General features: G+C 34.2%; 1 protein-coding gene across 4 annotated transcripts in view; it reads right to left on the bottom strand.

Annotated features, from left to right (window-relative positions):
* Positions 1-16,675, bottom strand: part of DPYD (dihydropyrimidine dehydrogenase) — a 913,720-nt gene that overhangs the window by 826,951 nt on the left and 70,094 nt on the right. The window lies entirely within an intron of this gene.

Here is a 16,675-nt window from a genome sequence, read left to right as displayed (position 1 = left end):
AGCAGTAAGAAAAAAAAATTGGGGGACGAACACATAAATATGAAAGCTTTCTATAATTTTAACTGTCTGTAGCTAAGAATTGTATGTCTATATGTGTGTGTGTGTTTATGCTTAATTCAGGTACACCAGAACTGCATACTGGAAATAAGCTGAGTTGTTAAAGTTCGCATCTCTGAATCAGTCAGGAAGTATGGTTATATGACTACTAAAGAAAAAAATGGAAGAATGGAGAAATGAAGAGGAAATTGGGCCAGTTTTAACAAACATCCAAGGATCAACATTAGGAACTAAACTATCTGCGAGCTTCTTAAAATTAGTAATTCTCACATTAAAAACTAATGCTCTATTTTCATCTTCTGTTTTCTCTTAGTTATAATAATACTCACTAAGTATTATTATGACTTACATTGTGCTTGCTATGTGCAATAGGTGTCACATTTGCTAACAATATTATTATTATATGCTATTAGTATTATCAATATTAGTATAAATTAACATCATACTCATTTTATAGATGAAGAAACTGAGCACCAGACAGTGGAAATAACCTCCCTAATATCAGGGAGCTAGCAATTTCATTTTTGCTTTTTTACAGAGCTAGTAATTTTCTAAACTCAGTTTCCCCATCTTTAAAATAGAACACAATATACTAAATGCAATGCATTATAATAATTCTTATTCTTTATTAATGATAATGTTATCCAAATTGTAAAAGTAGAGTTATAGCCAATGAGCACTGAGCATCTGCATTTTCTAAAAGGTAATCTTCATTGTGAAACTGCTATGTAGAACGGCAACTTTCTATTCATCTTACTGAAATTCAATGGATCTGATGCTCACACAGCAACCTTCTGATTATTACTTGACTTTCAATGGAGTTCCTTTCTCAGTGGTGATGACATCTCAGATTAAATCAAGAACATAACTCTGATGATGATTTAATACCCCATGTAGCTCAAACATGGGCAGAAAATTGTAATAATTAAGTGTTCTAATACCTGGAAGAGTTACTTTCCTCATTATAAATTAATAAACTGGTACACAGAAAATTAGCAAGAACCAGTCCTATATATTTCCCTCAGAAATAACTTAACAGTTTATTCATGAGAACCAACTGTCCATCAATACCCACATCCCACAGTGCATTCTTTGTATCTTGACATCACCTACAGGCATATGTCTCCCTAAAACCCATTAATACCATTCTGGATTAATGATTCCATAGAAGCACCTTCTAGCACTTGAGCGTCTGTCTATCATGTTATTTCTCTCATATTACAGTTCTTTATTAATGGGTTTCTCTCTCTCACTTGAGTAAGCATTCCTCTGTGTTTAAAAGTTCATGTATAACCCAGTTTTTGGTCAATAGTAGGTGCTCAATATCTACTTACTGGATTAATTAATGATTGATTTATATTTAATTCAACTCTTCAGCAACTTCTGTGCTATTAGTTCAGTCCTGTGAAGTCTTCACAAATTTAGACTCAATAAAATCCTTGGGTATTGTCATATTTAAGTTTCTGAATTAGATGAGTCACTCTGAAAAGAATAATTAAGATTCTTCTGCCAAATGCGGGCACATCTGATGAGCAGCAACCTTTATAAAATTTCTGAGTACAATTTCAAGGCTCATTTTTTTCCTATCCAAGTATAAGACATACTACACCACACCTAGCCTAGAATCTAAACTAGAATACCATCTGAGTAGAAATGCTTAACAAATGTACTAAACTGTATAAATAAATTAACAGCCATCACTTACTTAACATTTAATTTTTCTTTCAAAATATATTATACACAGTATTCAATTATCTTCAGAATACACTTTTATTAGAAGGTGGACATAAAGGATGTCATCAGATACTAAGAAAACATCAGAAAATACATGAGTCACATGACTCATCCAAAATTGAGTAATTAGCATGAATAGTCTATTTCCATTTTCCAGCAATGATTTGCTTTATGAAACTGTCTTCAAAATACAAGTTGAAAGAACAAACCAGGCCACATGGAAGCAAACATCTTATCCTCACACACACAAAAAAATTGTAAGCATAAAAGAATAGCAGGAAATAATAAAGTTGGGAAAACATTCTTAATCACAATGTTTGGTTCTGGGAAAACATTCTAGAGGAAAGAACAAATCTATGAGAAAATTAATCAGATTCAAGAAGAAATTTGGAGGACTAGAATCAACTTGAAGAGAAATCAGATACAAGAACAAATCATTAAAAATATGTACACTTAAAAATCTTTAATAGACAGCTGGAAAGTTCCTTTTAGAAAAGACAAAAAAGAAGAAAAATCTACACATTTAAAATATGTTAAGCTGGGAGCTGAAGTTCCAAGATAGTTTAAGTCTTTAGAAGACACATCAAAACATAGTCAATTTCACATAGCTGCAATCAAACAACCTTCAAAATACATCAGAAGAATTAAGAACTTCAGATAACAGTAAACAGTGCATTAGATAAAAATTCTAATCTTCAGGGAAGCACAAAACTGGTTTCACAAAGAGCCAGAGAATGGAAAAGGAAAGGGAACAAACTTATTAAACAAAATAAAACATTAGAAAACTCTAAAGTGTGTATGAAACGATTTTGAAAGATCAAGTCTTGGGTTGATCTAGCTAAAAATAAGGGCTTGGGCTTCTGCTCTTGGAGAAGATAACATAGATAGGAACTGAATATAAAGAATGCATTAGATCCTAAGTGTCCATGAACAGATGAATGGATAAATAAGATGTGATACACACACACAAACACACACACACAGAGGACTATTACTCAACCATAAAAAGAAGGAAATTTTGCCAATTTTGACAACATAGATGGCCCTGAAGGATATTATGCTTAGTGAAGTAAATCAGACAGCAGAGGACAAATTATTTGTGTTTTCATTTATATGTGGAGTCTAAAAAATAAAACAAATGAACAAATAAAAGAGAAATAGATTCATGGACACAGAGAACTAACTAGTGGTTTCTGAGGGGATAGGGATTAAGGTGTACAGCATAGGGGATATAGTCAATATTTTCAATAACTTTGTATAGAGTATAACCTACAAAAATATCAAATTACTATGTTGTACATTTGAAAATAACACAAAAATTTAACTATTTAACTCGTCTATACTTCAATTAAAATGGATGCATTAGAAAATTGAGCCCTCTTAGAAGATGAATTAAAAGTCATTTTGAAGAAATTAATTGATGCAGCTATATTACTTCTATAACAACTCAATAAAAATAAATAAATGCTAACTAAGCTAACTGATGGAGAAGGAAATGGCATCCTACTCCAGTATTCTTGCCTGGAGAATCCCGTGGCCAGAGGAGCCTGCTGGGCTGCTTGCTGTCCATGGGGTCACATAGAGTTGGACACGACTGAAGCGACTTAGCAGCAGCAGCAGCAAGCTAACTGAAGATAAGAGAATTTAGTACCTAAATGTTATATCAAAACTTTCCAAATTAGCAAAGTTTCATTTCAGTCAGAAACACACACATACACACACTGAAAGGGAGATAGAAGCTTCAAGTTTTTCCTGAAGTGAATTTTTAAAAATGCATTTTCACAAAGTATCCAGTTTAGAGTGAATTTATTCCACAAAGACAGAGGACAATCTTCCCAACAGAGACGAAACTATCAGCTACACATTTAAAGAGACAGACATCTATAAAATTACAGCCAAAGTCTTTTAGAAAAAATTTCCAAAAAATCATTGGCTACTATAAAAAGCAGCTTATTCTCCATCACAAAAACTCAGATAAAATATCTACTAGCTGAGGAAAAACCCTGATAACAGAAGAAAACAAAATCCATACACATTGGACAAATTATTAAGAAATCAAATATTCTGAAAAGTATACTATTGTTCAGTTGCTCAGTCGCGTCCAACTCTGCAACCACAAGGACTGTACCACACCAGGCTTTCCAGTCTTTCACTATCTCCCAGAGTTTGAGCAAACTCATGTCCATTGAGTCGGTTATGCCATCCAACCATCGCATCCTCTGCCACTCCATTCTCCTGATGTCCTCAATCTTTCCCAGCATCAAGGTCTCTTCTAATGAGTAAACTCTTCGTGTGAGGTCGCCAAAGTAATGGAGCTTCGGCTTCAGTATCAGTCTTTCCAATGAATATGCAGAGTTGATTTCCTTTAGGATTGCCTGGTTTGATCTCCTTATAGACCAAAGGATACTCAAAAGTCTTCTCCAGAAGCACAATTTCAAAGCACCAATTCTTTGGCACTCAGCCTTCTTTATGGGCCAACTCTCACATCCATACACCCTGACTGGAAAAATCATAGCTTTGACTATACTAACATCCTCAATACTCCAAGTGGGGCACTTAACAGAGACTAAAGAGGACCACCTGGAAATGCTCTAGATAAACAGATTTCTGAGAAAGGAGGAGATCAAGTTTTGATGTTGTGCAGATGCAGTTTCAACTCCAGAACAGGCCAGATGCCACCTGCCACAGCCCAGGATTAGAGCCACATGAGCAGTCCTTCCATCAAGCCAACTCCCTTCTGACAGAGCAGGTCCTGCATAAATGAAACTGACCTTGCACTGGTAGATGTTTTGGACCCTCTTTGGGCTCAACTCTCCCATTTGACTTGGAGTTGCTAGTCTAGACTCCAGTGGTCTATTTGTCAAAGGTCAGATGTTACAGAGGGGTGCTCAGGGACAGGATTAAGAAGAGGAACTCTTGACCTTCCTCCAGTTCTGTAAAGTGAAAATGAACTTCCTGAAGCATCCAATCCCCTGAAGAAATTCCCTCACTCAGTACATCCTCCCCTGACAACAAAAATGGTCTCTATGCCAAGCACTGAATTTTGTCTTCTAATCATATAGCTTGAAAAATAGATGTGAATCAATTTCCTAGTTCATCTGACCTTCCCATGAGCTCTTTCTGAAGATTCAGAAGATAGCAAGATGCTTTTCTTCTTCCTTTACTAAAGGAATTCTGATTTTTTTCTTTCAATTTTTTATAATTAAAAGATTATATGACTCAAATGAAAGTTTCATAGGATTATAATCCATAGGAAAATGTTCTATAACTGGGTATAATTTAAATGTGAATAAGTAAACTGACTCCCTTTTATTCAACTTGTAGGCACTGTAATTACAGTATTTTTGTTTTTAAATCCACTGAAATAATCCAGAAACACAGCAAGTATTTTTGTCTTTGTTCAATAATAAATGTGATTTGTCCCTTTTTTATGGATATTACTTAAATGATTATGGAAACCTGATAGAATTACAATTCTTAGGATAAGGTTTTATATACAAAGTTTATTGAAAAGTGAATGTCATGGGTACATTGCTTGTTTTTTTTCTGTTTCTAGATGGTATAAAGGAAGTACTTCTGTTTTGCTGTTTTACAAGTCTTCCCTAACTTAACTGTAGTAACAGTTTTACCAGGAATAGCCTGCAATAGAAACATTTGAAACTCAAATCTGTAACCAGCTATTAAGTTTAATGTATTGGTGAAACTAGCAAGTTTATTAAGATAAACCTGGTTTAAAAAACCTAAACTACCTAAAAATGTAGGCTTTGGGAAAGAAAAATAGACGTTACTATCTAGTACTTCCGTTAAGAATTATCAAATCTACACACTGTCAAAACAATGTTAATACTAGTCATTATATATGCTTAATGAATATATACATGAAATCTTAATGCCAAATGCAGGATGTATGTGACAAATATTATATGACAGTAGTTCTTAATTTTGAATCAAAATACATACTGTATGTTCTACAAATGTATAATGATCTATAGTTAGCTTGAAATTATTTCTGTTTTTTAATTTTTACTGGACTTTTTTCGCTTATGTTTATATTACCACAGTGTAATTTTTAATCGTTGTCCCCCTTTTGGATGATTTACTTCTTTGATTTTGAAAATATCAAACAATTTATTTTTTGTTATCTATATTTTATTCTTCAGCTTGAAATCTGCTTGCCTATTACCCAGTTGACCTTACTCATTACTCTTTCTAAATGAAAAAATTAAAGGTTAAAAGAAAATGCTCTCTATTGGAATTCTGTATGATCTAGCAACATTATCCACCACACTTTTAAACACAGAGCAGTAACAAGGATTCCTTCCCTTTCTATCTCCTTACTAATCTATGGAAAACCTTTCTTTCACTGTATATTGACTCACTGGTAAACAGAAAGATAGAAATGACAAAGATTTCTTCCACTATTAATAAAAATATTCTTAACAATATTTTTTTTCAATCTTTCTCTGGTAGATTAAATAAGATACCTAGATTCTCATAGTTATGAAACACAATAGAAATTCTAAATATTTTTTGAGATCACATTTTAAAATATTTATAGCTAGAAAACAATTACAGTTTCTAGCATTCTTGTGTGCTAAGTCGCTTTAGGCATGTCTGACTCTTGGCAACCCAGTAGCCTTCCAGGTTCCTCTGTCCATGGGCTTCTCCAGGCAAGAATTCTAGAGTGGGCCGCCATGCCCTCCTCCAGGAAATCCTCCCCACCCAGGGACTGAACCCACATCTCCTGCACTGCAGGCAGATTCTTTACCACTGAGCCACTGGGGAAGCCCTCTAGCATTCTTACTACTAGTCAATTATTGACTTTTAAAATTAGAACAGTGTCAGCATAAATATAGTTATTAAAGTACCCTTTGTTGCCAATAAATGGTTTTTTCCTACCAAATTATTGCATAAGACAGATGTAAATATAGCTTAGTATATGCACTAAAAGGCAGAAAACAGTTAAAAGACTCTCAAACCAAATCATAGAAGGCATTTAACAAATTTATCATCTATAATCATTTGTATTCACCAATAACAGACAAAGTTTTTTGACCTTGAATTATAATTAAATCCAAACACACTATGTAGGAGAAACCAAAACCAAACAAGCCAGAAAAAAAAAGAAAAGAAAACTTTTGAAAGATAAAAACATGGACAAAAATATATTAAGTAAGCAAACAAAAATAAAACAGCTGCAATAATATACTAACAATTATACTAACAGAGTAAAATACAAAGCAAAACTTTTAAATTGAGTTTCAACACATGATAAAATATATGGCTGCCTAATTTAAATGCTACCCCTTCTGAGGTCATCCAACCTAAATTCCCTGTCATTTTAGTCATTTCCTCTCATTTCCAATGTCATTTTAGTCATTTTGATAGCTTACAGTGAACAGTGTCAGATTCCTGATCTCTGAAGATGATTCAGCTTCAGGACCAGGGACCAGGCTTGATCACTTAAGAGCTTTGTGTAACAGAGTTTTATTAAAGTATGAAAAGGGACAGAGAAAGCCTCTGGCATAGACATCAGAAGGGGGACAGAGAGTGCCCTCCGATACTCTAACCAAAGGAGTTATATATTTTTTAATTAGTTATTACAATAAATCAAAACAATGTCTCAAAGTTGTAAAAATTTTACCAGACCCACACCCACAACTTATATTTTAAGGTAACAGGATTAGAATTTAACAACAGAAAGATCTTACCAGACCCACTCCCACAGTGTACATTCTAAAATATCAGGATTAGTCAGAAGTTTTTCAGGAAGAAGAAACTGTTCTCAAGTGGGATACATTGTTGTTATATAATCCCTAGTATAGAGTTTAAACTGAGTTGTTTGTTGTGTAATCATCAGTTACAGGCTTAAAGCAAAAAACATTTTATGTGACTAAGACTAAGGAACGTAGAGAAAAAAAGATGTTGTCCTTTTCTCCACCTTGAGAATTAAAGATCCCTATCTCCTCCTTGGAAAAGGTTGCTTTTCACTCAAATCCCAAAGAAAGGCAATGACAAAGAATGCTCAAACTACCTCACAATTGCACTCATATCACATGCTAGTAAAGTAATGCTCAAAATTATCAAAGCCAGGCTTCAACAATACGTGAATCGTGAACCTCCAGATGTTCAAGCTGATTTTAGAAAAGGCAGAGAGGAACCAGACATCAAACTGCCAACATTCGCTAGATCATTAAAAAAGCAAGAGAGTTTCAGAAAAGCATCTATTTTTGCTTTATTGACTAAGCCAAAGCCTTTGACTGTGTGGATCACAATAAACTGTGGAAAATTCTGAAAGAGATGGGAATACCAGACCCCCTGACCTGCCTCCTGAGAAATCTGTATGCAGGTCAGGAGGCAACAGTTAGAACTGGACATGGAAAAACAGACTGGTTCCAAATAGGAAAAGGAATACATCAAGGTTGTATATTGTCACCCTGCTTATTTAACTTATATGCAGAGTACATCATGAGAAATGCTGAGCTGGAGGAAGCACAAGCTGGAATCAAGATTGCCAGGAGAAACATCGATAACCCCAGATATGCAGATAACATCACCCTTACGGCAGAAAGTGAAGAACTAAAGAGCCTCTTGATGAAAGTGAAAGAGGTGAGTGAAAAAGTTGGCTTAAAGCTTAACATTCAGAAAACTAAGATCATCCGGTCCCATCACTTAATGGCAAATAGATTGAGAAACAGTGGAAACAGTGTCAGACTTTATTTTTTGGGGAGCTCCAAAATCACTGCAGATGGTGACTGCAGCCATGAAATTAAAAGATGCTTACTCCTTGGAAGGAAAGTTATAACCAAAATAGACAGCATATTAAAAAGCAGAGACATTACTTTGACAACAAAGGTCCATCTAGTCAAAGCTATGGTTTTTCCAGTAGTCATGTGTGGTTGAGAGAGTTGGACTATAAAGAAAGTTGAGCACGGAAGAATTAATGCTTTTGAACTGTGGTGTTGGAGAAGATGCTTGAGAGTCCCATGGACAGCAAGGAGATCAAACCAGTCCATCCTAAAGGAAATCAGTCCTGAATATTCACTGGAAGGACTGATGCTGAAGCTGAAATTCCAATACTTTGGCCATCTGATGCGAAGAACTGACTCATTTGAAAAGACCCTGATGCTGGGAAAGATTGGAAGTGGGAGGAGAAGGGGACGACAGAGGATGAGATAGTTGGATGGCATCACCGACTCAACAGGGATGAGTTTGAGCAAGCTCCGGGAGTTGGTGATGGACAGGGAGGCCTGGCGTGCTGCAGTCCATGGGGTTACAAAGAGTCGGACATGACTGAGCAACTGAACTGAACTGATTATGTAGCCATTAAAATTAATGAAATAGATCAATATATCCTACCCAGGAATCAGGAAAATCTGTTTTTATATGTACAAACTAATTCTTCTAAAAGTCTATAACCTGATGATCAATCCAATATGACAGTTTAAGTTACAATGTTACATAAAAGTACATACAATATTAAGTTTCTAGAAAGCAATTAATAAACACGTAAACCCCCAAACTGGAATAAAAGGAAAATAATAATGCATGTAACATAGTAGTATAGATCTGCTCAAAGAGAGCTTCCCTTTAGGGTCCTAGCAAAGCATGAAAGTGGCATTACTCTAAAGTTAAGTTATATTGATATAAGACCCTGGAATACAATAAGGAAGGCTAGGCTAATTGAGTTGGGAAACAAACTCATCAACTAGCGGGAAAGGCAGATTTTAGAGTCAATAAAAAATTGTAAGTATCTAATAAGATGCTGGACATTTAGTAGGTTTAAGAACTTATAGTATCATTGGAAAGAGTGACAAGTAAACAAGCAATGCAAATACAATGTAAGTAATTTCTAAATAGTATAATTTACTTATTTGTAAGCTTTCATTGTCTATTTCCCATGACTAGAATGAGAGTGCCATGAAGAAAAGATTTTTGTCTAGTTGTATTCCAAATGCTTATAGCGGTGCCAGGGAATTAATAAATTCTCAACAGATCACTTGATTGAATAAAGAAAGGGAGAGAAAGTAAGGCAAAATAGAAAGGAGGGAGGTTGGGCTACACTGGAGGTAGATGAAGGGTACTGGGCCAAGGAGTAATCAGAGAAAGTTTCTGAGAAGACAAAACCTCAGAGAGACCTGAAAACAAGATTGAATTTAATGAATATATCTGAATGGTGTGATATTATCTTTGGTCCTTGACCAAAGAAATAGAAGTCCTCTTAGAAATAAGTGGAACTGATTTCTGTGAAAATATTATTTCACAACTAATGTTCCTGTGGAGTATCCCAGGTTAAGATGTTAGATAGATAGACAGAATTTGATACATATATCAAACTATACAGAGAGCTCTAGTAAGAAAAAATGATTGGAAATATGTTCACTGGACTTAGCAACACAGAGGCCACTTGTGACTATGATGAGAGCGATTTCATTACGGGAGGAAGTAGAAACCAGATTGTGGAGATTTAGGAGTAAAAGAGAAATGAGTGTTTGGCTTTTCCGGAGAATGGGTAGTGATTTTGAGGTCTGGATGAGAAAAGGAGCTCTATCTGATTACATCTGTGAATACTTCTAGTTATAATAAATACTTCAACAATTTTTTTTTAAGTGACAAGCTTAGGCTTTGTGTTTGTATGTGGAAGAGGAAATATTGTTGTAGAGGTAGAGGAAGAAAAACGTCCACTGTACTCAAAATTAGCTTCTTCCATAGGCTTTTGGACATGTCAACCAGGAACTTTGAGAATTCAACAATGTAAGATTATTTATTGACATTGGTTGGTTGGGAGAAACATTTGCCTATTATTTGAATGTGAAAAGAAAAATAAACAACTTTAATGAGTAGAGTAAGCATGTTGACTGAACTACATGAAATGCATTTAGTTTTTCTCCCCAGTAGTATACTCAAGCTTATATATCTCTGTGCTTTTGGTGTTCTAGATAGTATTTGTGAAATATCAAAATACTTCTGCAGATATATAAAAATGATTTATTGAAAAGAATATAAAATAATTGAGACCTAAAATTCATTACTTATTGATTACTGGAAGGTCATTCATTTATATTATGAAAAATTACCATAGAATTTTCATCATCACCATTCTCTCATTCTATTTTTTTCTGTTTCTTTCTTGCCATCCTCCCTCACTCTTTGATTATGTACATTATTCCATTCTCTCCCAGTTAATTGTCAGGAAATACACACTGAAAGTTAATAATAAATTAATAATAAATAAGTTAATAATAAATTTTTTGTTTGCATATTATACCATTAAGAGATAGACTTCAAAAGAGCATGAGTCAATAGTGAAGTGAAGTGAAGTCGCTCAGTCATGTCCAACTCTTTGCGACCCCGTGGACTGTAGCCTACCAGGCTCCTCCATCCATGGGATTCTCCAGGCAAGAGTACTGGAGTGGGTTGCCATTTCATTGCATTTATTTTGTTTTACTTAAATTTATGGCAAAAGTAACCCAGAAATTCACCTTTATCACACCAATATAAGCACATTGTTTTTACTTTTAAAATCAGTTAAAAAATTATAAAATACTTGACCATATTATAATGTAACAATTGGCAATTGGCTTTTTTTATATAAATGACAATATTTGGGAATGTGATTACTAGATTTTAAAATTCTTCATTATGGTGCTATAAGCGGTTATACACACATAGAAGAACCAAAGACGACTAAGACACAAGACATGTCATCGAGAGGCTCTAGTCATCTCCAATGTTATAACAGAAGTCATGGGAATCCACACAGTTACATGGCTACAGATAAAAAACTTTCTTTCTTAAAACTAGGATGAAACTTCAAGAAGTATTTCCAAAAGGATATATAAAATAACCTTTATTTTCCACTTACTTTCCAAATCACCTTGCCACCTTTGATTGATTCAATCAAAAGATGCCACAGGAGGGCAAATGTAGAGTAATCACACAGGCTGCAGGCATTCAGTATGGCTTCCATTGGGAGATTCTTAACTGGCCTTCTGAGAGTGGCTTAGAGGTGTGGCAAGACATATTGATGGATGTAAAGTGATAGCATTTTTATATGATAAAAACTGAGTCATCTGTACACATTCAGAAAACTTATTTGAACACTATATAGGTCTGTCTGTTACGTTTCTGATCTTAATGATTTCAAAAATACCCTATTTGAAAGGTTTTTAATAAATTATAAGTACTTAATATCTTCTTTCTGTACTTGATTTTTACTACATTCTATTGTTTACATACATATTTATGTTTTATATCTAATGACATACTTATGTTATATGTTGTATTTACCTATATATAAAACTTTTATTTACATAAATTAACATATATACAGAAACGCAATTAACTCATTTAGCAAGCCCCATTTATACATCTCCAAATACTCCCTGGTACTTCAGTGTGGCATGTATATATTTCTATGTGTGCCATGGTGTTCTAAAACAGAAGAAAGATAAAGAAAAAGGTTGGAAAGTGCTGTACTAAATGATTACTCAATTTGTGATGATGGGAAAAGTGGCCTATCTTTACAGTAGTGGTGCTCTCCTCAGCTAGATTATTCTGTTTGTGAAATTTTAACCTATAAACAATATTACAAAGTATGCCTCAAAGGATCTCACAATTTCATAAGATGTTCAGGTCTTAAGTGCATCAGAGTAAGAAACATTATTACTGATTTCATTTGGGCACCACAGAAAAAGCATAAAATGCTTCTCTTCAAGTCCTTTATAGAGAATAATTCCAGACAAAATAAAAACTTCTCATCATAACAATCCAAAGATATAAGCTATCTGATATTTCTCTTCTTATGACCTAAAATAGTTTTTACAGTTAAAAGCCAGGATGATAGCAGTATTATATTTACTGATAGAACTTGAGAATCATTTTGCTCACTAAAAATACTGTTAGAGATGGTTAGAGAAAATTGGGCATTCTACCACAGATCTTTTTATTGAGTACACTGGGAGCTAAATATTCCTAATTCCAATCCATCAAAATGTATACAACATGAAAATATTGGTGTCCAAAGGCAAATGAATTTGGAAAACCAAATTTTAAATTTGAACTTCAATTTTGATACACGTGAGACCACTTTTTTAAGTTTTGTTAATTAGATCTGATATAGTAACATGGTCTAGTTTCTAGAATCTTTGTTTCATTAACTTGTGCATGTACTTTTGCCATGTATTTGTCTCAGCCCTGAGGATATAGTTGTGAACAAAACTGACTAAGCCACTGCCTTCAAGAAATTTGTATTCTAGAGAAGGAGAAAGTCAATAAACAAATATCAGCAAATATGTAGGTGATAATAAATGCTATAGAGAAAAATTAAGTGTAAATAGGGATAAGAAGAAATGATAGAAAGAACAACAGAGGAAAAAAGAAATGCTGGAATGGGAGACATTGCTATTATGACTTTCAGTCTCAAGAAAGATCTTGCCAGTTAGATCACATCTGAGCAGATATATGAAGGAAGTTAGAGAGTATGCAATGCAGATATATGTAAAGGAGCATCTCAGATTAAAAACAAAAAAAGACAATATAAATGCCATGAAGCAGAAAGCTATATGATGTTTCACAAAAAAATTAAGGAGACAGACTTCCAGTTTCTGGTTCTGCAAGTAAAGAGATTGGAAGTCACCACTGTAGCTTAACAAAAAGTAAAAAGCTGAACAAGCTGAAAAATCAACAGCTTTTCTTGGACTTGGAAAAGAGGGGAGGACCCAGAGCAATGCATTTTCCCAAGATGGGAGAGGCAGGTGCATACAGAGAGTCAGAGCACACCAGCACAAAGACTAAGGAGAGCAAACTGCCACGGGAAGCAGTACCAGAGTAAGAAAAGATAAACTGTAATTGATACATTGTTGGGGGCTCAATGTGAACAAGTCTGACAGTGAAAAACTCCAGGGAACCCAATAATAGGGAAGCCTCCAAAATACTGTCAAATTCACCACCCAGAGTAGATATATTAACTTGAGAGAGAGCGGACTTCAAAGCAACAAAAATTATCACAGGAAAACAAGCCACATGCAAAAGAGTGAAACTTGACCCCTATCTTACACCATACATAAAAATCAACTTCAAATTGATTAAAAACTTAAACAAAAGGCCTTAAAATACAAAACTCCTAGAAGAAAACAAAGGAGAAAAGCTCCTTGACGTTGGTCTTAGAAAAAATTTTTGGACTTGACACCAAAAGCAAAAGCAAAAATAAGTACGTGGGACGACATCAAACTGAAAAGCTTCTCCAAAGCAAAGAAAACCATCAACAAAATAAAAAGGCAGCCTATGAAATAGGAGAAAAGATTCACAAACCACATATCTGATAAGGGGTTAATATCTGAAATATACAAGGGACACATACAACTCAATAGCAAAAATAACCCAATTGAAAAACAGGCAAAGGACTTAAACATTTTTCCAAAGGCATACAAATAGCCAACATGTACATGAAAAAGTGAACAACATCACTAATTATCAGGGAAATGCAAACCAAAACCACGATGAAATATCACCTCATATCACCTCACACGTTAGGATATTTATTATCAAAAAGAAAATATAATAAATGCTGGAGAAGACATGGAGGGAAGGGAACTCTTTGTACACTGTTGGTGGAAATATAAACTGATAGTGCCACATTGAGAACATATGGAGGCTCCTCAAGATATTAAAACTAGAACTACCATGTTGTTGTTGTTTAGTCGCTAAGTTGTGTCTAACTCTTTTGCAATCCTATGGACTGTAGTCTGCCAGGCTCCTCTGTCCATGGGATTTCCCAGCTAAAAATACTGGAGTGGGTAGCCATTTCCTTCTCCAGGGGATCTTCCCAACCCAGGGATCGAACCCACATCTCCTGGACTGTCAGGCAGATTCTTCACCACTGAGCCACCAGGTAAGCCCCAGAACTACCATATGACCCAGCAATCCCACTGAGTTAAGTCATGGGGAGAACAATAAAAGTTGGAATAAGAAGGACAGTGTTGCAAGTTTCACAGTACTGTATTTATCTTGAGTGTGATGGGAAGACAATGAGAAGACATGCTGTATTTTATGTTTCAAGATAAAAATAATATGGGGTTTGGTTTTTTTTTTAATGGCTGAGGACAAGGGGAAAACAAGAAGATCATCAAGGAGAATACATTAAGTTCAATGTTGCTTTAGGTCAGAGCAAGAGATGGTCACTTTGGTGAACCTCTATATTTCAAACATAAACACCCATAATAAATTTACTAAAGAACAAATGGCAGATTCTGTCATTCTGAAACTGATATTAGGAGCAGAAACAGGTCTAAACTCTTTCATAATTCTCCACATCCATTATCATAATCTACCATTCAGACTCCAGAGGACACTTCTCTTCATCTTCCATCCTATCTCCTTCAAAAAGAGAGGACAATATGAAGAAGTTTGAGTCATGCCATTACTGATATATGAGACAAAACTGCTTTGGAATGAAAGGAAGAAGTGAGTCACAGAAGCCTTTAATTAATAAACAACATAAAATTAAAGTCCTTCCCTATAGATAGCATAAACTTAATACTTCATGTATCATTTGCTAGTAACACCAAGAGTGCTGTGTGGTAGAGGGTACTCAGCAGGGCCTGGAGAGGAATGTGTTTCTCCCCCACCCACAACTACATAATGCTTACAAAAATCTGCCTGTGGCAGCCAGAGAATAACTTGCAATATTAAACAATCCATATTACTCTTAAATTTGTATGCCTATATAGATCTAGATAGAATATGTGAAACATAATTCTTTATAGTACCATATACATGAAAACTAAAGTTTATATTCAGATTAATTTATTTTTATCAAAATACTAATATTTCATAATATTTACAAAAAAGTTAAATATAAATTCCAACTTCATTTAAATATCTGCATTTTAAATTTGAGATACTAAAAATTATAAAGTATATTACTTCATTGCATGATTTTGTTTATATTATTTTATTATGTCATTCTCATAATTTGAATATTTTAGAAAAATAAGTTTTAAATATATGCAAATAGTCTGTAAATGTTTAAATAGTTAAAAAACTTTCATTTACATTTTAATGAATTATATTTAAATTTTTGCATTTTGACTAAATTCCATTTATAGTTTAATTCTTTAAAACATTATTGTCACTAGAATACAAATTATATGACACCCTCAATTATCACAACAGTTTGTTTCTGCTGAAACAAAGGCAAGAAAAAATAAATTTCATAATATAAATACAATAATTTATAAACTATACATATGTTTATTACTCATCTAAGCCTCACCAGCCCACCAACAGAACAGACATGCATAAAAGACATATTTTTCAACATTGTCATTATGAATATGTATTTGTTAAAGCTGGATGCTAGAACATAATTTTTTAACACTTTTTGATCTTGCGTTATAGCCTATAAATATTCAGACAGAAGAGACGTGGGCCTCTATTTGTATTCTTGCCTGAGCCAAACAAATGTCCAAGCAAGTGTAAAAAGTAGAAGACCAGATATGATTGTGCAGCTGTACACAAAATCCTAGGAGAAGCCATTCACACGGATCACAATATAAATAAAGCTCTCATGAGGTAGAGAGGGTGAGAAGTTGCCTTTTCTGTATGTATTTTGAAAGTAGAGCTAATTTCTTAACAGACTAGAAACAATGTGTGGAGAAAATGAGAAATAAAGAATTCAAAATTTTTGGCCAGAGGAATTAACTGGATAAAGTTATCATTCACTGAGACTTACTTGGCTTTTAAACAGAAAAAAGTTTAGGTAACTGTTAAAAAAATTCCTGACACTTTCTATGTATTTTCTCTTGAGAGGACTGACAGAACAATAATTCCTACCACAGAAATACTTCACCACGGTAGTAAGATAAATGTCAAGTGTTTTGAC

The sequence above is a fragment of the Giraffa tippelskirchi genome, chromosome 5 (genome assembly GCF_054371585.1).
Source record: "Giraffa tippelskirchi isolate mGirTip1 chromosome 5, T2T-mGirTip1v1.2.pri, whole genome shotgun sequence".
Classification (NCBI taxonomy): domain Eukaryota; kingdom Metazoa; phylum Chordata; class Mammalia; order Artiodactyla; family Giraffidae; genus Giraffa; species Giraffa tippelskirchi.
The sequence above is the reverse complement of the archived record's forward strand: the minus strand, read 5'-3'. Positions and strand labels throughout refer to the sequence as shown.